Below are 24,211 nucleotides of genomic sequence, written 5' to 3'. Positions count from 1 at the left end.
AGTCCCAGCGTGACCTGGTAGGATGTGAGAAGGAAGAATGGAAGTGGGGAAAGTGGAGGAAGGACTGGACTGGTGCCCCTGAGTGGGGGCTGGGGGAGGGGAGAGGATCGGTGGCGCCTACTCATAAGGCTTGGAGGGGCATATTCAAAAGGAGCAGATCATTGCAGATGAGGAGGGACCTTCGAGGGATCAGAGGATAAGGTGATCAGTATTTCCACCAACTGCTTGGGGCCTGGTGAGCCTGTTGAGGATCCTGGGTCTGAGTGGTTCCCCACTAAGGCCTCGTCTGGCCATGTGGATCCTGTGCCATCCTCCAGGGCCTATTCTAAGCCTCGCCTCTGCCAAAACCTCCTCTGGCCATGCTGGTCCATGTGGGCTGAGTGCTGCTCCCTCCAAGGCCTCCCCCAGCTGTGCGGGCCCTAGCTGGCCTGCATGGGCATGTGTGATCTGAACCAACTCCAGGAACAGATGCTGGTACAGAGGTGGGGCTGACACAGCAGATTCAGAGACCTACCTGGAGGTTTTGGAAGCCTACTGGGGAGGTGAGGGTAGGCTGTAGCTCACCTCTGGGGCAAGGACACTGTTAGAGGAGGTACCAGGGAATTTAAAAATTTTTATTATTTATTTAGTTTGCTGTTGTGGTTTTGTTGTTTCATTTTTACTTATGTATTTTATTTAGTTTTGGCTGCATGCAGGCTTTTTCTAGTTGCAAGTAGGGGCTACTTTGTTGTGGTGCTCAGGCTTCTCATTATGGTAGCTCAGCAGTTGGGGCTCGTGGGTGCTAGAGTGCTCTGCAGCATGTGGAATCTTCCCAGACCAAGGATTGGACCCGTGTCCACCACATAGCAGGCAGATTCCCAACCACTGGACCACCAGGAAAGTCCTGTTGTTTCATTTTTATGGTTATTTTTTTTCTAATATATTAGTTTTAAAGTTTTTATTTAATTTTTTATTCTTTGTTATTCTGCTCTTTTCTGTTTTTTATTGTTGTTAGCGTCTTGTAAGGTCATGGTTCTCAGGCCAGGAGTTGGGCCTGAGCTTCTATGGTCGGAGTGCCTAGTCCAAGGTAGGGGAGTTCTTAAATCCTGGAGTCAGGACTATCCAACTATACTGTTGGGCCACCTGTTTTTCTGGGTCCTGCCATTCAGAAGCAAATAGATGTAGTGATTTTCCTGCAATAAGAATGCAGAGGGGAAAAAAAACAAACATCCTTCAAGTTCAAAATTGAGAACTAGCTGTATTCTTCCAGAATAGTTGTGAGCAGAATGTGTGGATTAGGTACCACAGGGACAAATCTTGGACTGTTTCATTCATAGCCCTTAAGCTGTAGAAAAATTGATGAGTTTGGCTTTTTGACTTGAAGAATAGGGTTGTTATATGGGGACCTGCAAAGTTTAATTGATCCTTTTTCCAAAAACTTAAAAAAATGTCTGAATTCTCTTTTGGGCCTCTTGCCTCAGAGGATATTGTTTTAGATTCTGTGTCCCAGGGGCCCTTTCTAATGGGAGTTGTGTTGGTCATGCATTTTTGGCCTTCCCTGGGGTGCCATCAGCCCACACTTCCAGCGTTACGTTTTCGTAGACTTTGTGGGGAATGAGCCCTGTCTTGTTGGGGTGTCCATGAGTTTGTATGCTTAAAGTGTGCTCTGATGGGACCCTGACATCAGGCTGTTCTGGTGAAAAAGTTACTTAAGCATTTAATTTACAATGGAGAGAGTGGTCTAAAAGAAAGATCGACCATGCTGGCATAAATAAGATACTGTGTTTCAGGGTGAGATCCCCTAATTGGCATTCTAGATGTTGTAAGAAAGAACAGTTTTGTACTTCTCCAGAAACTCCTGTGACCAGAATGGATTCAGATGTTTTCTGTGCTGCCTTGGTGTTTACCAGAGAGTATGCTTCACTCATTTATCAGGAAATCAATTTATCCCCTACTGTCAAAGTTACTTGGGGCTCCTGTTGGGAAATTGGAATTGGATGCCTCAAGTCCAGGGGAGCCCTGAGCCTCCTTATTCATCATCAGAGTATTACTGTCTTTCTGTTACGTAGAGAGGAAACACCATCCTCATGTAATAACATATGAGAGGCTCCTGTCTTTTGTTTTCCTCATTTTTGGCCCGGGGTGGTCTTTTTTCCAATCCCATTCCTGCATGCAGTAAGCACCTTGCTCCCTCCCCAGCAGTGGCTTTCCTTTCTTCAGGTTACTTACTTTCTGGTAATCCAGCGCTGCTGCCAGAGAAGTGGCCTTCCATTTTGCTTCATCTTCCTTCTGTCACTGTTCCCGGTTTTTGAACATTTTAAAAGCAACATCTACCAATTGAGAAAAAGTTGTTCCAAACGCACCATCTATTTTTTGTAATTTTCTTCTTATATCTGGGATACTTTGCCTAGTAAAGGTCATGTTTCCTATTCTTATATTTTGGGGGACCTTGGGGTCTGCATCAGTGTAGCACCTGCAAGCTTGATACATTCTTTATAGAATCCCTCATGGATCCTCATTGGGTTTTTTTGTGTATCTCCTGAATTTTGTTTAATCTCTTTCCGTATCCCTTGCATTGCAGGGCAGGTTCTTAACTGGATACCCAGGAGTCCCTACCATCTCTTTCTTAGTCATAGGCCCACAGCTATATTTTGCCCATTTAAGATATACCCCAAAGGGCTTTCCATAGGGCAGATGGAGTATTTCCTTTATTTACAAGTTCAAGAGAAACCAAAAACAAAAGGCACAAATTCCAATGCCAGAAGAACAGAAAAATTCCATCATGAATTAACTTGTTCACAAATCAAGTAGATTTCTATAGTCCTCCCCCTACAGGGTACCCCAATCAAATGCAAGGCAAATTGGGTTTTCCCTTACAGGAAAAGCCTCAATTGAGTGTGTGTGGGGGTGGGGGAGGGACATGTTCCCAGTTGTATACACTGGAGTGATTTACCTTACTGTATGGAGCTTGTCACCTCCCAAATTTGATTCCTTGTTCTATCTGTCAAGCACTGAAGTAGCTGGTGCCACTTCAGGGAATTTTCAAGGGAAGATCCTCAGCGTAAGTGATCCTGGCAGCCGCTAGCTAGGATCTTACCCCAAAACCCCAGCCGAGGCCACTGGACCACAAGCGACATGGCTACGGGCTGTCTCACCAAAATTTATCACAAGTCCAAGCTTGTCCTGCTTGCGGCATGACAGGCCAGCAAATTGGGGGACAAGTTGTTGGGGCAAGGAATAACGACTTTATTCAGAAAGCCAGGAGACTGAGAAGATGGCAGACTAGTGTCTCAAAGAACCATATTCCCCTAGTCAGAATTCAGACTTCTTTTATACCAGGAAGGGGAGAGGGAAGGTGGTGGGTGTTTGGTTGTGCTCACTTCTTGGTGCAGAAATCCTTTTTTTTTTTTCAGCTGTCTGTATAGGTCAAGTCATGGTCAGGTCCAAGTGTTCTGTCAACCTTCAACAAAACAAATATTCTCTGTCTACAGCTTGTTTATCTAAAAGTATAGTATTCTTAAAGGTAACAGTCAGAGAAGGGGTTCAAAGAGAGCATCCCACTGATGTTAAACCAGGCTTATGTGGTGCCTGCTGGGCGGCTGGTGTGGGGCTGGGCCAGAGGTCGCTTCTGCCCTCATTGGTTCTCCAGGTAGCACACAGACAGCCACTACTGGCCACAGGTGCCACTGTGCTAGAGCTTTCATGAACCATGGTGGCTGCCTCAGGGTTGTAATAGAGGTGGTCATGGCCTGGGCAAGGCTTGTGCAGTTGGATGCAGGGAGTCCACAATGGGAGTGCTACCAGGAGTGAGGGGAGGCCGGAAAATGTGGCTGTTTGCCCTCCCAAGCTCAGGGAGGAGAGGAAATGGCCCTGGAGGTGATAATGCTGTTGCTTGCATGTCTGGCCTGCTGGCTCCTATCAAGCCCTCCTCGATGCAGGGCTACATGTGCCTGGAGAGGTGGGCTGGCTGGGGCTGCCCCTCTATCATCTAGGATTTGACCCCCTGAGATGGCCCCCTCCACCCCAGTGCAGGGGCGATTTGGCACTGAGGCCTGGGACTCAAGATACTGGCCTCTGCCCGCCCACAACCAGGCATCTGCTATTGGGCAGTGTGAACCTTACAGCCTGGTTGCTGTCCAGACCCCTGCAGTTCTCTTGCAGGATGTAACAGGTAGAGTGGATGTACAGCTGTTAATGTGAGACCTTTAGCATGAGATCCTTAGTGTAGTGGTTAGAGGTCCTGCTCCACCAACAGGCAGCCCTGCAGTGGTCCTTTGTGGAAGAGAGTGTGGTGAGAGACAGATCACAGCCTTCTCCTTGGGACCCTCTGGCCAGTGGGTAAGCTGGGGGGCTTGGGGACAGGCTGAAAGCTGTCTTTCAAGGCTCAAGAGCCCTCACCACAGCCATCCACTGGCCGGGCCCAGGCCTTGAAGCAGCAGTGCACTTGTCCCCTATCCTACTTCTATGACCTAATGGTGACAGTAGTCTCCATGGAGTGTACGGACACTGTCTTCAGGTAACATCTTCAACAAGCTTCAGTTTCTCTGTTTACGTTTCAAAATTTGGTATAGCTTAGATCATTTGTCTATCCCTGGGAGGTGGCCAGAGGTCAAGGTTGCAAGGACACTGTACATCATTACTTCAGGTCCACCTCTGTGGTTGGGGTTATTCTCAAAGAGCAAGTGTTGTAAGCTGGGAATTAACCTGATTGGTGTTTGTTACAACATGAGTCCCTGTTGATCCCATACAAGTGATTCTGTCCATTTTAAATGAAAAGCCAAAGGGCAGGCTGGGTCCTGGGTGCTTGGCTCCCTTAGTGATGACAGCTGGGTAGGATCTGGGGACCTGGCCCTGAGGGTGCTGCCAGCTGAGATCTGCCTCTTCAGCCAGGCCCGGGCACTGGCAAGAAGACCCATTCTGGGTGCTGGATGAATGCTCTAGAACTGGGTTAAGCGGCCCATGCAGGGATCCCCTCCTTTTAGCCAGGGCCTGAACCTTGGAGATGGAAGTTGAGCCTTGGGACTCAGCCCTTTCTTGACAGGACAGAGAATAACACTTGTTTGGTGGAGGTTTATAGGAACATCATGACTTGACCATGACCTGATCTCAAGAACAAAGGGTCTGACACCAAGAAGTTTGCGATAACTGTTGAGTGGTGTTTTTTTTTTTTTTTCCCCTTAGTTCTTGTCTTGTCACAGCAAAGAATTGAAATGACAGACCAGGACAGCACAAGCAGGCAGGATTTACTGAGCAAGCAGTAAGCAGCATACTCTTGAGACATGAGAGTGGACCAACCCCTACAGGAGTGCTCCTGCCTGGGTTTAGGTTTCCTTTTTTATATTCTTTGTTCCCTTCCCTGGGTGGTCCCTGGGACCTTATTGGTTGTGCCCTATGCAAACGAAGCATGACCCCAAGACTAATCAGGAAGGGAAGTGGGTCAGGCACATTTTCTTGCCAGAAGTCTTCAGTCAGGTCCACGGTTCTCTTTTGTATTTTTCCCCCTTTTTTGCCCTCTGCATGTGTGATATCCTAGCCATCACTTCCTCTGACTGCCATTTTGGACCCCTTTTTTCCTACACCGGGGCTTCCCTGGTGGCTCAGTGGTAAAGAATCTACCTGCCAATGCAAGAGATGTGGGTTGATCTCTGGGTTGGGAAGATCCCTTGGAGAAGAAAATGGCAACCCACTCCAGTATTGTTTTCTGGAGAATCCCTTGGACAGAGGAGCCTGGTGGGCTACAATCCCGGGGGTCGCTAAAGAGTTGGACACGACCTAGTAACTAAACAGCTTCCTATTCTTAACTGCCTAACATTACTGAGTAAATGGGAGGCCTGATTTTTGGGCCACTGAAGTCTCTCTGCTTCCTGCTGAGATGTTGTGGCAAGAGGTGTTGGGCCTCCCCCTCTGGCTATTCTTAGACCTTGGAGTCCTTGTGACCATGTCAGTCTAGGGGTGAGCAGTAGATTCAATTAGCGGTCATCCATTGTTCTGTGTATTCCCTCTGCAACATGATGGCGTTCTGTAAGTTGATGACCTGGGCAGAAATAAAACAGGTTAAACAATTCATAATGCATGGAGCAATCATGAGCAGAATTAGTAGGGTGACTGGTTCAGCTCAGTGTACTCATCCAGGAGTCCCCTGGTCCCACACCTGGGGGTTAATCGTCTTTCCAAGGTCCCTGATTCCTTCCTGTTGAAGGGACCATGAAGGGCTCCTCAGCAGTAATTAGGAGTTGTGGGACCCTGGGAACTGAAAAGCTCCGTTTCATAAAGGGTGATTTCCAGTTTGGAAAATACATCTCTTCCCAATAGAGGAGTAGGGCACTCAGGGACCACCAGGAATTGGTGAGAAAATACTGTCCATCCCAGCAACAGAGAAGTGCCTGTATGAATCTTTTATTAACTGTTTTTTCCTGTGGCACCCCAAATGGTACAGGTTTGTGGGGAAAGGCTCCAGAATAGGAGGTCAAGGCAGAGTAGGCAGCCTTCATGTCAATCAGAAAATTCTTAGACCTACCTGCCATATCCAGTTGCACGCTTGGCTCCAACCCTGTGATGATTATCTGTGACAAGGAGGCTGGCTGGAGTGGACTGCTTCAGTCCTGTTGGACCATCATAGAGGAGGGCTTGGCACTTGACCCCAGGCTCTCTGGTCCTGAGAGCTGGGTGTCACCTAATGTCTCAATTGATGGCATTTAGGAGAGGCCGTTTTAGGAGGTCTATCACGATTTGGGCATTCCTTAGCCCAGTGCTCTCACTATTTACAGATTAGTCACCTGCCTTGTGCCTGGTCCTTGGGGGTTGTCTTTGGGTGCCCCTGGAAGGTGACCAGAATCTGGGGATGCTTTGTTTTCTTCCATTTCTCCCTTTCCTGGGCCTTGGCCTTCCTTTCCTGCTCTGAGTTATAAAACGGATTAGTCTTTTATAGGCCACAGGGTCCTGTTGATGCAGTGTCTTTATTCTTATATCTGATGCACACTGGGGTAGGGATTTGTCCTTTAATCACCTGTCCGTAATAAGAGTCTAGGTCCAGATTGCTAAACTTTTGAAGAGTCTCTTTTATCCTTTCCAAAAAGGCTATGGGCAAAACTAATACAATTATGTAAAGTTTAAAAATAAAATAAAATTAGGAAAAAAAAAAAAGAAATACACAAAAACTAAAGTTATAATAGTGTGCTAATTTTAAGATATCAAAATATTACCATTAATATATAAAATTACACTACTTATTGAAAACTATTACAGAATACCTTAATAAATTAATTTAGAAGATAAACATTCAAAAAAAAAAAAAAAAACAAAAAGGCTATGGGGTTTTTGTTGAACTCCTGAGTTACTACTGAGACTTGGGCATAGCAGGTTATTTTCCGTTGGGCTGCTTTCAGTCCTGCCTTTACACAAATGAGTAACTTATGTCTTTCCTAGATGTGATCATGATCGTTGTAATTCCAGTTGGGATCTGAGGAGGGGACTTCAGTTTCCCCCACAGGACACTTACTGGTTGACATATGAAGCCTGGTAGCATATTTTTGGGTTTCCTTTAAAACCCTAGTGTACTTGATAAATGAATTAATGGTATGAATAAAGCAGAGTGTGCATGCTCATTGTTTCTTTGTGACCCTATGGAATATAGTCTGCCAGACTCCTCTGTCTGGGATTTTCCAGACAAGAATACTGGAGTGGGTTACCATTCCATTTTCCAGGGGATCTTCTTGACCCAGGGACTGAACCTGCATCTCCTGCACTGGCAGGCATATTCTTTACAACTGAGCCACTACTATACTTGGGGTCAGATAAAGTCTGATTAACTACTAACATGATGTCTTTCCACATCAAGTCAAAGACCAAAGTAATGTATTGAAACATATCTATATATTTGCCTGGGTCGTCTGTGTAGCTTCCTACATCTTGTCTGATTTGTCTTAGCTCTAAGAGGGAGAAAGTGAAAGTCACTTACTCATGTCTGACTCTGCAACTCCATGGACTCCCAGGCCAGAATATAGGTAGCCTTTCCATTCTCCAGGGGATCTCCCAACCCAGGGATCGAACACAGGTCCCCCACATTGCAGGCAGATTCATCACCAGCTGAGCCACAAGAGAAGCCCAAGAAGACTGGAGTGGGTAGCATATCTCTTCTCCAGTAGATCTTCCTGACCCAGGAATCAAACCAGGGTCTTCTGCATTGCAGGCAGATTCTTTACCACCTGAGCTCATCACAAGCTGGCAGAGTAGAAAGACATGCACTCATCTTCTCTGAGAACTCCAAAATTACTACTCACTGCTGAACAACCATTGACAGGAAAATGTTGGATCCCACCAAAAAAACACCCCATGTCCAAGGGCAAAGGAGAAGTCCCAGCAAGATGGTAGGAGGGGTGAAATCATGTTTAGAATCAAACCCCATACGCTCCAGAGATACTCAGAGGGCTCAAACAAAACCTTGTGTGCATCAGGAGACTGCACAGAGACTGAGCCAGACATGCCTTTGAGTGTCTCCTGTGTAGGTATGAGTCATCAGTGGCCTGCTGCAGGAGCAGAGGCACTGGGTGCAGCAGACCTGGGTATGGCATAAGCCGTCTTGGAGGAGGTCACCATTAGCCCCACCATAGAGCCACCAGAACTTACACAGGACTGGAGAAACAGACTCTTGGAGGGCACAAACAAAACCTTGTGCACACCAGGACCCATGAGAAAGGAGCAGTGACCCCACAAGTGACTGACCCAGACTTGCCTGTGAGTGTCCAGGAGTCTCTGGCGGAGGCATGGGCTGCTGCACGATCGGGGGCACTTAGTGCAACAGTGCGTGCACAGGACCTTTTGAAGGAAGTCGCCATTATCTTCATTATCTCCACCATAGTTTGGTCTCAGGTCAAACAACAAGGAGGGAATGTAGCCCCACCCATCAACAGAAAATTGGATTAAAGATTTACTGAGCATGGCTTATCATGGTCACAGGACCCAGTTTCCCCCACAGTTAGTCTCTCCCATCAAGAAACTTCCATAAATCTCTTATCCTTATCCTTCAAAGGGCAGACAGAATGAAAAGCACAATCACAGAAAACTAATCAAACTGATCACATGGACCACAGCCTGGTATAACTCAATGAAACTGAGCCATGCCATGTAGGGCCACCCAAGATGGATGGGTGTTGGTGGAGAGTTCGGACAAATCATGGTCCACTGGAGAAGAGAATGGCAACTTACTTCAGTATTCTCACTTTGAGAACCCCATGAACAGCATGAAAAGGCAAAAAGATAGGACACTGAAAGATGAACTCCTTATATATGCTACTGGAGAAGAGTGGAGAAATAACTCCAGAAAAAATGAAGAGAAAGAGTCAAAGCCAAAACAACACCCAGCTGTGGATATGACTAGTGGTGGAAATAAAGTCTGATGTTGTATAGAGCAATATTGCATAGGAACCTGGAATATTAGGTCCATTAATCAAGGTAAATTGGAAGTGGTCAAACAGGAGATGGCAAGAGTAAACATCAACATTTTAGGAATCAGTGAACTAAAATGCACTGGAATGGGAGAATTTGATTCAGATGACCATTATATCTACCACTGTGGGCAAGAATCCCTTAGAAGAAATGGAGTAGCCATCATAGTCAACAAAGGAGTCCAAAATGCAGTACTTGGGTGCAATCTCAAAAAACGACAAAATTATCTCTGTTCATTTCCAAGGCAAACCATTCAGTATCACAGTAATCCAAATTTATGCCCCAACCAGTAATGCTGAAGAAGCTGAAGTTAAATGGTTCTATGAAGACCTACAAGATCTTCTAGAAATAACACCCACAAAAGATGTCCTTTTCACTATAGGGGACTGGAATGCAAAAGTAGGAAGTAAAGAGATACCTGGAGTAACAGGCAAATTTGGCCTTGCAGTACAGAATGAAGCAAGGCAAAGGCTAATAGAGTTCTGCCAAGAGAATGCACTGGTCATAGCAAACACCCACTTCCAACAACACAAGAGAAGACTCTATACATAGACATCACCAGATGGTTGACACGGAAATCAGATTGATTATATTCTTAGCAGCCAAAGATGGAGAAGCTATATACAGTCATCAAAAACAAGACTGGGAGCTGATGGGCTCATATCTTGAACTCCTCATTGCCAAATTCAGACTTAAATTGAACAAATTAGGGAAAAACACTAGACCATTGAGGTATGACCTAAATCAAACCCCTTATGATAATACAGTGGAAATGACAAATAGATTCAAAGGATTAGATCTGATAGATTGCCTGAAGAACTATGGATGGAGGTTCGTGACATTTTACAGGAGGTGGTGATCAAGACCATCCTCAAGAAAAAGAAATGCAAAGGGCAAAATGGTTGTCTGAAGAGGCCTTCCAAACAGCTATGAAAAGACGAGAAGCAAAAGGAAAAGGAGAGAAGGAAAGATATACCGACTTGAATGCAGAGTTCCAAAGAATAGCAAGGAGAGAGAAGAATGGCTTCCTCAGTGATCAGTGCAAAGAAACAGAGGAAAACAATAAAATGGGGAAGACTAGAGAGCTCTTAAGAAAATTAGAGATACCAAGGAAACATTTCATGTGAAGATGGGCACAATAAAGGACAGAAATGGTATGGATCTAACAAAAGCAGAAGATACTAAGAACAGGTGGCAGGAATACACAGAAGAACTATACAAAAAAGATCTTCATGACCCAGATAACCACAGTGGTGTGATCACTCACGTAGGGCCAGAAATCCTGGAATCTGAAGTCAAGTGGGCCTTAGGAAGCATCACTACGAACAAAGCTAGTGGAGGTGATGGAATTCCAGTTGAGCTATTTCAAATCCTGAAAGATGATGCTGTTAAAGGGCTGCATTCAATATGCCAGCAAATCTGGAAAACTCAGCAGTGGCCACAGGACTGGAAAAGGTCAGTTTTCATTCCAGTCCCAAAGAAAGGCAATGCCAAAGAATGTTCAAACTACCACACAATTGCAGTCATCTCACATACTAGCAAAGAAATGCTCAAAATTCTCCAAGCCAGGCTTCAACAGTGCACGAACCATGAATTTCCAGATATTCAAACTGGATTTAGAAAAGGCAGAGGAACCAGAGGTCAAATTGCCAACATCTGTTGGATCATTGAAAAAACAGGAGAGTTCCCAGAAAAACATCAACTTCTGCTTTATTGACTATGTCAAAGCCTTTGACTGTGTGGATCACAACAAACTGTGGAAAATTCTTAAAGAGATGGAAATACCAGACCACCTGGCCTGCCTCCCGAGAAATCTGTATACAGGTCAAGAAGCGACAGTTAGAACAGGACATTGGAAAACAGACTGATTTCAAATCGGGAAAGGAATGCATCAAAACTGTATATTGTCACCGTGCTTTTTTAACTTCTGTGCAGAGTACATCATGTGAAATGCCAGGCTGGTTGAAGCACAAGCTGGAGTCAAGATGGCCAGGAGAAATATCAATAACCTCAGATACGCAGATGACATCACTCTTATGGCAGAAAGTGAAGAATTAAAGAGCCTCCTGGTGAAAGTGGAGAGTGAAAAAGTTAAAACTCAACATTCAGAAAACTAAGATCATGGCATCTGGTCCCATCACTTCATGGCAAATAGATGGGGAAAGAATGGAAACAGTGAGAGACTATTTTGGGGGGCTCCAAAATCACTGCAGATGGTGACTGCAGACATGAAATTAAAAGACGCTTACTTCTTGGAAGAACAGCCACGAGCAACCTAGACAGCATATTAAAAAGCAGACACATTGCTTTGCCAACAAAGGTCTGTCTAGTCAAAGCTATGGTTTTTCCATATATGGTCATGTATGGATGTGAGAGTAAAGAAAGCTGAGCACCAAAGAATTGATGTTTTTGAGCTGTGGTGTTGAGGAACACTCCTGAGAGTCCTTTGGACTGCAAGGAGATCCAACCAGTCGATCCTAAAGGAAATCAGTCCTGAATATTCATTGGAAGGACTGATGTTGAAGCTGAAACTCCAGTACTTTGGCCACCTGATTGGAAGAACTGCCTCATTTGAAAAGACCCTGATGCTGGGCAAGATTGAAGGCAGGAGGAGAAGGGGACGACAGAGGATGAGATGGTTGGATGGCATCACTGACTTGATGGGCATGAGTTTGAGCAAGCTCTGGGAATTAGTGATAGAGAAGCCTGGCATGCTGCAGTTCATGGGGTTGCAAAGAGTCGGTCATGACTGAACAACTAAATGAACTAAGAGGGAGAAGGGCTTACGGACCCAGTTCAGTTCAGTCGCTCAGTCGTGTCTGACTCTGCAACTCCATGAATTGCAGCACTCCAGGCCTCCCTGTCCATCACCAACTCCCGGAGTTCGCTCAAACTCATGTCCATCAAGTTGGTGATGCCATCCAGCCATCTCAACCTCTGTCGCCCCCTTCTCTTCTTTCCCCCAATCCCTCCCAGCATCAGAGTCTTTGCCAATGAGTCTACTCTTTGCATGAGGTGGCCAAAGGATTGGAGTTGGAGCTTTAGCATCATTCCTTCCAAAGAACACCCAGGACTGATCTCCTCTAGAATGGACTGGTTGGATCTGCTTGCAGTCCAAGGGACTCTCAAGAGTCTTCTCCAGCACCACAGTTCAAAAGCATCAATTCTTTGGCGCTCAGCTTTCTTCACAGTCCAACTCTCACATCCATGCATGACCACTGGAAAAACCATAGCCTTGACTAGACGGACCTTTGTTGGCAAAGTAATGTCTCTGCTTTTGAATATGCTGTCTAGGTTGGTCATAACTTTCCTTCTAAGGAGTAAGCTTCTTTTAATTTCATGGCTGCAGTCACCATCTGCAGTGATTCTGGAGCCCAAAAAAATAAAGTCTGACACTGTTTCCACTGTTTCCCCATCTATTTCCCATGAAGTGATGGGACCAGATGCCATGATCTTCATTTTCTGAATGTTGAGCTTTAAGCCAACTTTTTCACTCTCCTCTTTCACTTTCATCAAGAGGCTTTTTAGTTCCTCTTCACTTTCTGCCATAAGGGTGGTGTCATCTGCATATCTGAGGTTATTGCTATTTCTCCCGGCAATCTTGATTCCAGCTTGTGCTTCTTCCAGTCCAGCGTTTCTCATGATGTACTCTGCATATAAGTTAAATAAGCAGGGTGACGATATACAGCCTTGACGTACTCCTTTTCCTATGTGGAACCAGTCTGTTGTTCCATGTCCAGTTCTAACTGTTGCTTCCTGACCTGCATATAGGTTTCTCAAGAGGCAGGTCAGGTGGTCTGGTATTCCCATCTCTTTCAGAATTTTCCACAGTTTATTGTGGTCCACACAGTCAAAGCCTTTGGCATAGTCAATAAAGCACAAATAGATGTTTTTCTGGGAACTCTCTTGCTTTTTCCATGATCCAGCGGATGTTGGCAGTTTGATCTCTGGTTCCTCTGCTTTTCTGAAACCAGCTTGAACATCTGGAAGCTCACGGTTCATGTATTGCTGAAGCCTGGCTTGGAGAATTTTGAGCATTACTTTACTAGCATGTGAGATGAGTGCAACTGTGCAGTAGTTTGAGCATTCTTTGACATTGCCTCTCTTTGGGATTGGAACGAAAACTGACCTTTTCCAGTCCTGTGGCCACTGCTGAGTTTTCCAAATTTGCTGGCATATTGAGTGCAGCATTTTCACAGCATCATCTTCCAGGATTTGAAACAGCTCAACTGGAATTCCATCACCTCCACTAGCCTTGTTCGTAGTGATGCTTCCTAAGGCCCACTTGACTTCACCTTCCAGGAAGTCTGGCTCTAGGGGAGTGATCCAGGTCAGTCCAAATTCCCCTCAAGTTTCAACCAAGGGACATATCTGAGCTAACTTTTGTGGAGGAGGTGCGCTAGGTTATGGGGGTAATTTTGGATAAAACGGGGAAGGATGCTAAGGAGCTTGGGAGCTGTGGGAGGTGAGCCTTCATGGCAGACTCCTTTTTCTTGGATGTGTTGTCCCCCAAACCATTTGCCTAATAGGGTACCATTTAAGGCATACATCAGTCCTATACTCAAGGCAAGGTTCGTTCATGTCTGTTAGTTGGAAGAAATTTGGACATGTGGATCCTTGCCCATTTTCCTTGTCTTTTACAGGATAAATCAAGCTTCAGGATGGTATTGTAATTTAGTCTCTCATTCTCAAGCCAGTGTTTCCTATTCTGTAAAGGATACTGTAGCTCTGCAGTATTACAAAAGAATCTTTAAGTGTCTTTGTCTCAGAGTGTAAGGGTCTAACAGATCTGTTATCAAGGACGCATCTTAAGGGCATCTGTCAAGGAATTGGTTGTTTTCCATCTGTAAAGCTGGCCATTAAAAAAAAAAAAGTTAATAGGCCTCTTTATCTCAGGGGTGGACCCCACAGTGTCTTTCCTGATATTTATTAAGATAGGATCAGAGACTCCTGCGTTGTGCGTCAGTTCCTGGGAGGCCAGTGGCCATATTGAGGCCAGAGTGCCCTCCAGTCCTGGGCGTCCTCTAACATCGGCTCCATCCTTCCCCAGACCCCTTCCCAGTTACTCCAGCAGGGCCTTTGCCTTGACCCCCCGACTTCATGTTGACTGACAACCAACAGCCAGTGAAGGTTTACAGGCTTAATGAGAACCAGCAGTGGAACAGGGGTAGTGGGCATGTCATGTCATCCCACTATGCTGAGTGGCTGAAGGGCATGCCCCTGCTAGTTAGGGCCTGACAAAACATGGTCCACTGGAGAAGGGAATGCAGACCACTTCAGTATTCTTGCCTTGAGAATCCCATGAACAGTATGGAAAGGTGAAAAGATGTGACACTGAATGATGAACCCCCCAGGTCTGTAGGTGTCCAATATGCTACTAGGAAAGTGGAGAAATAGCTGCAGAAAGAATGAAGAGCATAAGCCAAAGTAGAAACGATGCCCCCCTATGGGTTGTTTCTGGTGGTGAAAGTGAAGTCTAATGCTGTAAAGAACAATATTGCATAGGAACCTGGGATGTTAGGTCCATGAATCAAGTTAAATTGGATGTGGTCAAACAGGAGATGGCAAGAGTGAACATCAGCATTGTAGGAATCAGTGAACTAAAATAGACAAATATGGGTGAATTTAATTCAAATGACCGTTAAATCTACCACTGTGGGCAAGAATCCCTTAGAAGGAATGGAGTAGCTCTCATAGTCAACACAAGAGTCCGAAATAAATTACATGGGTGCAATCTTGAAAGTGACAGAATGATCTTAGTTCATTTCCAAGGCAAAACATTCAACATCACAGTAATCCAAATCTATGCCTTAATGACTAATGCTAAAGAAGATGAACTTGAACAACTTTATGAAGACCTACAAGACCTCCTAGAACTAACACCAAAAAAAGATGTCATTTTCATCATAGGGGACTGGAATGCAAAAGTAGGAATTCAAAAGATACCTGTGGTAACAGTCAAATTTGGCCTTGGAGTACAAAATGAAGCTGGGCAAAGACTGACAGAGTTTTGCCAAGAGATTGCCCTGGTCAGGGAAAACACTCTTCTTCCAACAACAAGAGACGACTCTACACATGGACATCACCAGATGGTCAGTACCGAAATCAGATTCTTTGCAGCCGAAGATGGAGAACCTCTATACAGTCAGCAAAACGAAAACCTGGAGCTGACTGTGGATCTGATCATCAGCTGCTTATTGCATAATTAAGGCCCAAATTAAAGAAAGTAGGGAAAACCACTAGACCTTTCAGGTATGACTTAAGTCAAATCCCTTATGATTATACAATGGAGCCGATGAATAGATTCAAGGGACTGGATCTGGTAGACAGAGTGCCTGAAGAACTGAATGGAGGTTCATAACATTATACAGGATGTGGTGACCAAAACAATCCCCAAGAAAAATGTAAGAAGGCAAAGTGGTTGTCTGAAGAGGTCTTAGAAATATCTGAGAAAAGAAGAGAAGTGGAAAGCAAAAGAGAAAGGGAAAGATACACCCAACTGAATGCTGAGTTCCAGAGAATAACAGTGACAGATAAGAAAGCCTGTTTAAGTGAACAATGCAAAGAAATAGAGGAAAGCAACAGAATGGGAAAGTCTAGAGATCTCTTCAAGAAGATTAGAGATACAGGGGAACATTTCATGCAAAGACAAGCACAATAAAGGACAGAAACGGCAAGGACCTAACAGAAGAGGTGACAAGAATACAGAGAACTGAACATAAAAGCCCTTAATGAGGCGGATAACCTTGATGGTGTGGTCACTCACCTAGAGCCAGGCATCCTGAACTGCGAAGTCAAGTGAGCCTTAGGAAGCATCAGTGGAGCAAAGCTAGTGGAGGTGATGGAATTCCAGCTGAGCTATTTGAAATCTTAAGAGATGATGCTGTTAAAGTGCTTCATTCAATATTTTAACAAATCTGGAAAACTCAGCAGTGGCCACAGGACTGGAAAAGGTCAGTTTTCTTTCCCATCCCAAAGAAAGGCAGGAATGTTCATATTACCATACAGTTGCACTCATTTCACATGCTAGGAAGATTATGCTCAAAGTCCTTCAAGCTAGGTTTCAGCAGTACGTGAACTAAGAACTTTCACATCTACAAGTGGGATTTAGAAAAGGCAGAGGAACCAGAGATCAAATTGCCAACATTTGCCGGATCAAAGAAAACGCAAGAGAATTACAGAAAAAGTCTACTGCTTCACTGACTATGTTGAAGCCTTTGACTGTGTAGGTCACAACAAACTGTGGAATATTATTAAAGAGATGGGAAATCCAGGCCACATTATCTGCCTCCTGAGAAACCTGTATGCAGGACAAGAAACAACAGTTAGAACTGGACATGGAACAATGGACTGGGTCAAACTGGGAAAGGAGTGTGTCAAGGCTGTATATTGTCACCCTGCTTATTTAACTTATATGCAGAGTACATCATATGAAATGCTGAGCTGGAGGACTCACAAGTGGAATCAAGATTGCTGGGAGAAATATCAACAACCTCAGATATGCAGGTGATACCACTTTAATGGCAGGAAGCAAAAAACTAAGCCTCTTGGTGAAGGTGCAAGAGAATGAAAAAGGTGGCTTAAAACTCAACATTCAAAAAAGATCATGGCATCTGGTCCCATCTTTCCTGGTAAATAGATGGGGAAACAGTGGAAACTGTCAGTTGTTATTTCTTGGACTCCAAAATCAATGCAGAAAATGACTGCAGCCATCAAATTAAAAGACACTTGCTCCTTGGACAGAAAGCTATGACAAACCTAGACAGTGATTTAAAAAGCAGAGACATCACTTTGCTGACCAAAGTCCATATGGTCAAAGCTGTGAGTTTTCCAGTAGTCATGTATGGATGTGAGAGTTGAACCAAAAAGAAGGTTCAGCAACAAAGAATTGATGTTTTCAAACTGTGATGCTGCAGAAGACTCTTGAGAGTCCCTTGGACAGCAGGGAAGATCCAACCAGTCAATCCCAAAGGAAATCAATCCTGAATATTTATTGGATGGACTGGTGCTAAAGCTCCAATGTTTTGGCCACCTGATACGAGGAGCTGACCCATTGGAAAAGACCCTGATGCTGGGAAAGATTTGAGTGCAAGGGGAGAAGGGAGCAACAAAGGATGAGATGGTTGCATGGCATCACTGAGTCAATGGACATGAGTCTGGGCAAACTCTGGGAGTGAAGGCCAGGGAAGCCTGGAGTGCTGCAGTTCATGAGGTCGCAAAGAGTCTGACAGAACTTAGAGACTGAACATCAGAGACCTTGAATGGGTCTCTTGGAATAAGGACTGGCAAGTAGGCAGCTGGTATCCCAGATCAGATTCACATGACTGTGAGAGGGCCCCAGAGCCTCTCCAGTCAGCTGTGTCAGAGTCTAGATGTCCCTAGGTCTCCTGATGGCTCTGTGCTGTGCCTCATGGGAAGGGATCTGAGGTCTGCTGCCTTAATAAGTGTTGCATCCTGAGAGCTAGGCATACTCAGGTCAAGATGCAGATCCCAAGGCAGGCTGTGATGCTCCTTGGGATCCCCTTTACAGAGTTGGGTGTCCCCAGGGACTCTAGCATGGAGGAAGGGAGGATGTCCGGTAAGCCTGAGCAGAGACAGAGGCCAGATTCATTGTCATTTTGTCCACCCTGGTTTGGGAATAGCATGACGTAGAGACATCCAAGCCTGTGCCCTGAGACTGGGAGGCTGGCTAAATAACCATAAGTCTAATTCTTGCATTGCCCTGAGGGAATGTGAGTTGTTGGTTTCCTCTCTCAATCCCCCACAGTCACAGGGTATTCCCAGTGGTGAACGTTTTTCTATTATGGACCCATTCTAGGTAATAACAGAAGTAATGGTAAAGGAGAGAGAATTGTCTGACCCTGTGTTCAGTTCAGTTCAGTCACTCAGTTGTGTCCGCCTCTTTGTGACCCCATGGACTGTAGCACGCCAGGCTTCCCTGTTTATCACCAACTTCTGGAGTTTACTCAAACTCAGGTCCATTGAGTCGGGAATGCCAACCAACCATCTCATCCTCTGTCATCCCCTTCTCCTGCCTTCAATCTTTCCCAGCATCAGGGTCTTTTCAAATGACCTTCACATCAGGTGGGCCAAAGTATTGGAGTTTCAGCTTCAGCATCAGTCCTTCAAATGAATATTGGACAGGACTCACAGAAGGGGCATATCCTCAGAAATAGGAAGCTGACCCTCCAACCACTTTGGAGAGAGTGGCATAGATAGAAGGGAACAGGAGGATGGGAGGAGAAAGCAGTATGAAAGACGTGGTAAGGAGTCTGCCTCATAGTCCTACAGGGAAGGCAGTGGCCAAGAGGAAATGGGCTCAGTGTTTTGCTTGAACAAGTATGTGCCTGAGTTTCACAGAAGTTGTCTTGCTTGAGGAGAACTGTAATAATTGTCAGGTCTATTCTGTGACCTCCTTATCCTGCCATGCGAGTCTTCAAGCAACAGGTGCCCTAAAGGCTTCTGTGTGCCTCCCCATGCCCGCAGTTTTAACTGGCCTGTTCCACAGCACAAGGGAGGTAGAGGAAAGAGAAGCTGTCACCTGCCTGGGAAGCAGCAGCTGGGGCACAGTGGGCAGTGAAGCCTGTGGAGCAAGCCAGGGGGTAACCCTGGCCAGAGCTCCTCAACTGCTTCCACAGCCACTCACCTGTTCACAGAAGGTTCAAGGAGACAAGAAATGAGAAATTGTAGAGGAGGCTCTAGAGGGAGTCAAGGTCCTTCCAACCATAGGGGGCGAGGACACTTAACTGAAGGAGGTCTTGGATCCAAGTCACAGCAGCAAAATGTTTGGTTGGGTTTTTTTCCTTGGTTTTTGTCTTGTCGCAGCAAAGAATTGAAATGGATAGCTCAAACAGGCAAGATTTATTGAGCAAGCAGTAAGCAGTACATTCTTAAGATATGAGAGCAACCAACCCCCACAGGAGTGTCCTGCCCCATTTCTCTTTTTATATCCTTTGTTCCCTGCCCTGGGTGGTCCCTGTGGCCTGATTGGTTGTGCCCTGTGCAAATGAGGTATGAGCCCAAGACCAATCAGGGAAGATGTACTGGGTGAGTTTTCCTGCCAGAAATCTCCAGTTAGGCTCCTGGTTCTCCTTTTTCCCAAGGTTTTTTCCCTTTGTTCTCCCTCCAATGTGTGATCTCCTAGCTGCCCTTTTTCTGACTGCCATTTTGGACCCCTTTCTTCCTACTCTTAACTGCCTAACATAACCATGCCCCTGCCCCTGTAAAAGGGTTTTGTTGAATGCTTTGAGAACGTTTAGGGTTTTTAAGACATGAGTTACCTGTCTCCTTGCATGGACCTGACCTTTCTCTGCTCCAGACTCCAGCGTTTTGGTTTGTTTGGCTTCACTGTGCATTGGGCACACAGACTTAGATTTGGTTACATGGTGACTGTGCTGGTGAAGGGGATGAGTGTGCAGATAGGCACTCAGTCCTGCAAACTGCAACCCCAGGAGAGTGAGACCATGGGGTTCATGGTGGTGCTGACCATTGGTGAAGCAAGTGGGCTAATGGCTGTGTGCTAATAGCCCCAAGCTCACCCCTCTCCCACCATAGCCTTCCTGCCCCTGTTACAATCCTTCTTCTCTCATGAAGAAGATGGGGTGTGGGCTGCCCAGAGATGACTCCCAGAAGTGGCTGGTCCTGAATTTGTCTGCTCTAGAACTCCTGGTAAATTACCAAAGTTGCTGGGTTTGGGAATTGAACCAACCTTTATAGCATCTGAAAAGGCTTTAACTCAGAGGTTTCCTGAAGCAAGAACCCTGGTAAATCAGGACACAGCAGGAAAGCATTTTTCTATGTGAAATGTTTCCAGCCAAGTGAGCTGACTGTGGGGCTGTCACTGATGTCTTGAGTGCCTGGTTACCAGGGTTCTGAGTTCTGTTGAACTGTATTGTCAAGGAAGTGACTTCAGTTCCTAGGGGCCCCTTACTCGAATCCCTTCCTCAGACACCTCTGCACACAGCCCTCTGGGCTGCTGACTGTTCACTTCTTCTCAATGCAGCCCCATGTCTCACACAGTTACACCACACAGCCCTTTTCACAGCTCCAAGGAAAGGTCTGTGTGCAGTTCTGAGGAGGGAGACCTGGGTACAGACTCAGCTCCCCATTCTTACCTGTTCTACATACTGGATAAGTCCTTGTGTTTCTCAGGACCTTTCTGTTTCCCCACTTGCACACTGGAGGCTGCTGTGGCATATACTTCTAGGGAGGTCCTCAGGCTTAGGTGGAATAACATCTGTAAAACAACAAAGTCCCCATTGATCTCCTACAATGTGTAAGGCAGTAGTTTATTTTATTTATTTTATTTTTATTTTTTAAAAATTCATTTATTTTAATTGTAGGCTACAGTATTGTAGTTGTTTTGCCATACATTGACATGAATCAGCCATGGGTGTACATGTGTTCCCCATGCTGAACCCCACTTCCACCTCCCTCCCCATCCCATCCCTCTGGGTCATCCCAGTGCACCAGCCCCAAGCATCCTGTACCATGCATCGAAACTGGACTGGCAACCTGTTTCACCTATGACAATATATATGTTTCAGTGCTATTCTCTCAAATCATCCCACCCTCGTCTTCTCCCACAGAGTCTAAAAGTCTGTTCTATACATCTGTGTCTCTTTTGCTGTCTTACATATTGGGTTATCATTACCATCTTTCTAAATTCCATATACATGCATTAGTATACTGTATTGGTGTTTTTCTTCCTGGCTTACTTCACTCTCTATAATAGGCTCCAGTTTCATCTACCTCATTAGAACTGATTCAAATGTATTCCTTTTAATGCCTGCATAATATTCCATTGTGTATATGTACCACAGCTTTCTTATCCATTCGTCTGCTGTTGGACATCTAGGTTGCTTCCATGTCCTAGCTATTATAAACAGTGCTGCGATGAACATTGGGGTACATGCGTTTCTTTCGATTCTGGTTTCCTCTGTGTGTATGCCCAGCAGTGGGATTGCTGGGTTGTATGGCAGTTCTATTTCCAGTTTTTTTTAAGGAAATCTCCACACTGTTCTCCATAGTGGCTGTATGAGTTTGCATTCCCACCAACAGTGTAAGAGGGTTCCCTTTTCTCTGCACCCTCTCCAGCATTTATTGTTTGTAGACTTTTGGATAGCAGCCATTCTGACCTGCATGAAATGGTACCTCTCTGTGTTTTGATTTGCATTTCTGTGATAATTAGTGATGTTGAGCATCTATCTTTTTATGTGTTTGTTAGCCATCCATATGTCTTCTTTGGAGAAGTGTCTGTTTAGTTCTTTGGCCCATTTTTTAATTGGGTCTTTTATTTTTCTGGAATTGAGCTGTAGGAGTTGCTTGTATATATTTGAGATTAAGTCTTTGTCAGTTGCTTCATTTGCTATTATTTTCTCCCATTCTGAAGGCTGTCTATTCACCTTGCTTATAGTTTCCTTCGTTGTGCAAAAAGCTTTTAAGTTCAATTAGGTTCCATTTGTTTATTTTTGCTTTTATTTCCATTACTCTGGGAGGTGGGCCAAAGAGGATCCTGCTGTGATTTGCCCCTTCTTCTCCTGCCATCAGTCTTTCCCAGGATCAGGGTTTGTGATTTATGTCGGAGAGTGTTTTGCCTATGTTTTCCTCTAGGAGTTTTATAGTTTCTGGTCTTATGTTTAGATCTTTAATCCATTTTGAGTTTATTTTTGTGTATGGTGTTAGAAAGCGTTCTAGTTTCATTGTTTTACAAGTGGTTGACCAGTTTTCCTAGCACCATTTGTTAAATAGATTGTCTTTTCTCCATTGTGTATTCTTGCCTCCTTTGTCAAAATAAGGTGTCCACAAGTGTGTGGATTTATCTCTGGGCTTTCTAATTTGTTCCATTGATCTATATTTCTGTCTTTGTGCCAGTACCATACTCTCTTGATGACTGTGGCTTTGTAGTAGAGCCTGAAGTCCGGCAGGTTGATTCCTCCAGTTCCATTCTTCTTTCTCAAGGTTGCTTTGGCTATTCTAGATTTTTTGTATTTCCATACAAATTGTGAAGTTATTTGTTCTAGTTCTGTGAAAAATACCCTTGGTAGCTTGATAGGGATTGCACTGAATCTATAGATTGCTTTGGGTAGTATACTCATTTTCACTATATTGATTCTTCCAGTCCATGACCATGGTATATTTCTCCATCTATTTGTGTCCTTTTTGATTTCTTTCACGTGTTTTATAGTTTTCTATATATAGGTCTTTTGTTTCTTTAGGTAATATATTCCTAAGTATTTTATTCTTTTTGTTGCAGTGGTGAATGGAATTGTTTCCTTGATTTCTCTTTCAGTTTTCTATTTCTTTCCTGGTTCTCACTGTTAGTGTATAGGAATGCAAGGGATTTCTGTGTGTTAATTTTATATCATGCAACTTTACTGTATTCATTAATCTAGTAATTTTCTGGTGGAGTCTTTAGGGTTTTCTATGTAGAGGATCATGTCATCTGCAAACAGAGTTTTATTTCTTCTTTTCCAGTCTGGATTCCTTTTATTTCTTTTTCTGCTCTGATTGCTGTGGCAAAAACTTCCAAAACTATGTTGAATAGTAGTGGTAAGAGTGGGCATCCTTGTCTTCTTCCATACTTTAGGGGAAATGCTTTCAATTTTTCACCATTGAGGATAATGTTTGCTGTGGGTTTGTCATATATAGCTTTTATTATGTTGAAGTATGTTCCTTCTATTCCTGCTTTCTGGAGGGTTTTTATCATAAATGGATGTTGAATTTTGTCAAAGGCTTTCTCTGCATCTATTGAGATAATCATATGGTTTTTATCTTTCAATTTGTTAATGTGGTGTATCATACTGATTGCTTTGCAGATATTGAAGAATTCTTGCATCCCTGGGATAAAGCCCATTTGGTCATGATGTATGATCTTTTTAATATGTTGTTGGATTCTGTTTGCTAGAATTTTGTTAAGAATTTTTGCATCTATGTTCATCAGTGATATTGGCCTGTAGTTTTCTTTTTTTGTGGCATCTTTGTCTAGTTTTGGTATTAGGGTGATGGTGGCCTCATAGAATGAGTTTGGAAGTTTACCTTCCTCTGCAATTTTCTGGAAGAGTTTGAGTAGGATAGGTGTTAGCTCTTCCCTAAATTTTTGGTGGAATTTCGTTGTGAAGCTGTCTGGTCCTGGGTTTTTGTTTGCTGGAAGATTTCTGATTATAGTTTCAATTTCTGTGGTTGTGTTAAGATTTTTTATTTCTTCCTGGTTCAGTTTTAGAAAGTTGTACTTTTCTAAGAATTTATCCATTTCTTCCAAGTTGTTTGGTTTGGTGGGCATTTATCATGTTCCTTTACCTGCTGGATATTTCTCTGCCTTTTCACCTTGTTTAGATTGCTGTGTTTGGGGTGGCCTTTCTGTATTTTGGCAGTTTGTGGTTCCTCTTTATTGTGGAGGTTCCTCTCTGTGGGTGGGGTTGGACGGGTGGTTTGTCAAGGTTTCCTGGTTAGGGAAGCTTGTGTCGGTGTCCAGTAGTGAGTTTTGAGATGTCACTGGGTTTGGTGTGACTGTGGGCAGCCTATATATTGAAGCTCAGGGCTATGTTCCTGCATTTCTGGAGAATTAGTGTGGTATGTCTTGCTCTGGAACTAACACCCAAGAGCCAATAGAATTGGCCTCATAGAATGAGTTTGAAAGTTTACCTTCCTCTGCAATTTTCTGGAAGAGTTTGAGTAGGATAGGTATTAGCCCTTCTGTAAATTTTTGGTAGAATTCAGCTGTGAAGCCATCTGGTCCTGGGCTTTTGTTTGTTGGAAGATTTCTGATTATGGTTTAGATTTCTGTGCT

The 24,211-nt window shown here is 44.4% G+C and overlaps 1 long non-coding RNA gene across 1 annotated transcript in view; it reads left to right on the top strand.

Annotated features, from left to right (window-relative positions):
* LOC109553817 (uncharacterized) overlaps window positions 1-24,211 on the top strand; it is a 103,611-nt gene that overhangs the window by 54,377 nt on the left and 25,023 nt on the right. The window lies entirely within an intron of this gene.

The sequence above is a fragment of the Bos indicus genome, chromosome 28, assembly GCF_029378745.1.
Source record: "Bos indicus isolate NIAB-ARS_2022 breed Sahiwal x Tharparkar chromosome 28, NIAB-ARS_B.indTharparkar_mat_pri_1.0, whole genome shotgun sequence".
Taxonomy (NCBI): Eukaryota; Metazoa; Chordata; class Mammalia; order Artiodactyla; family Bovidae; genus Bos; species Bos indicus.
This window is presented reverse-complemented; position numbering and strand designations above follow the sequence as displayed.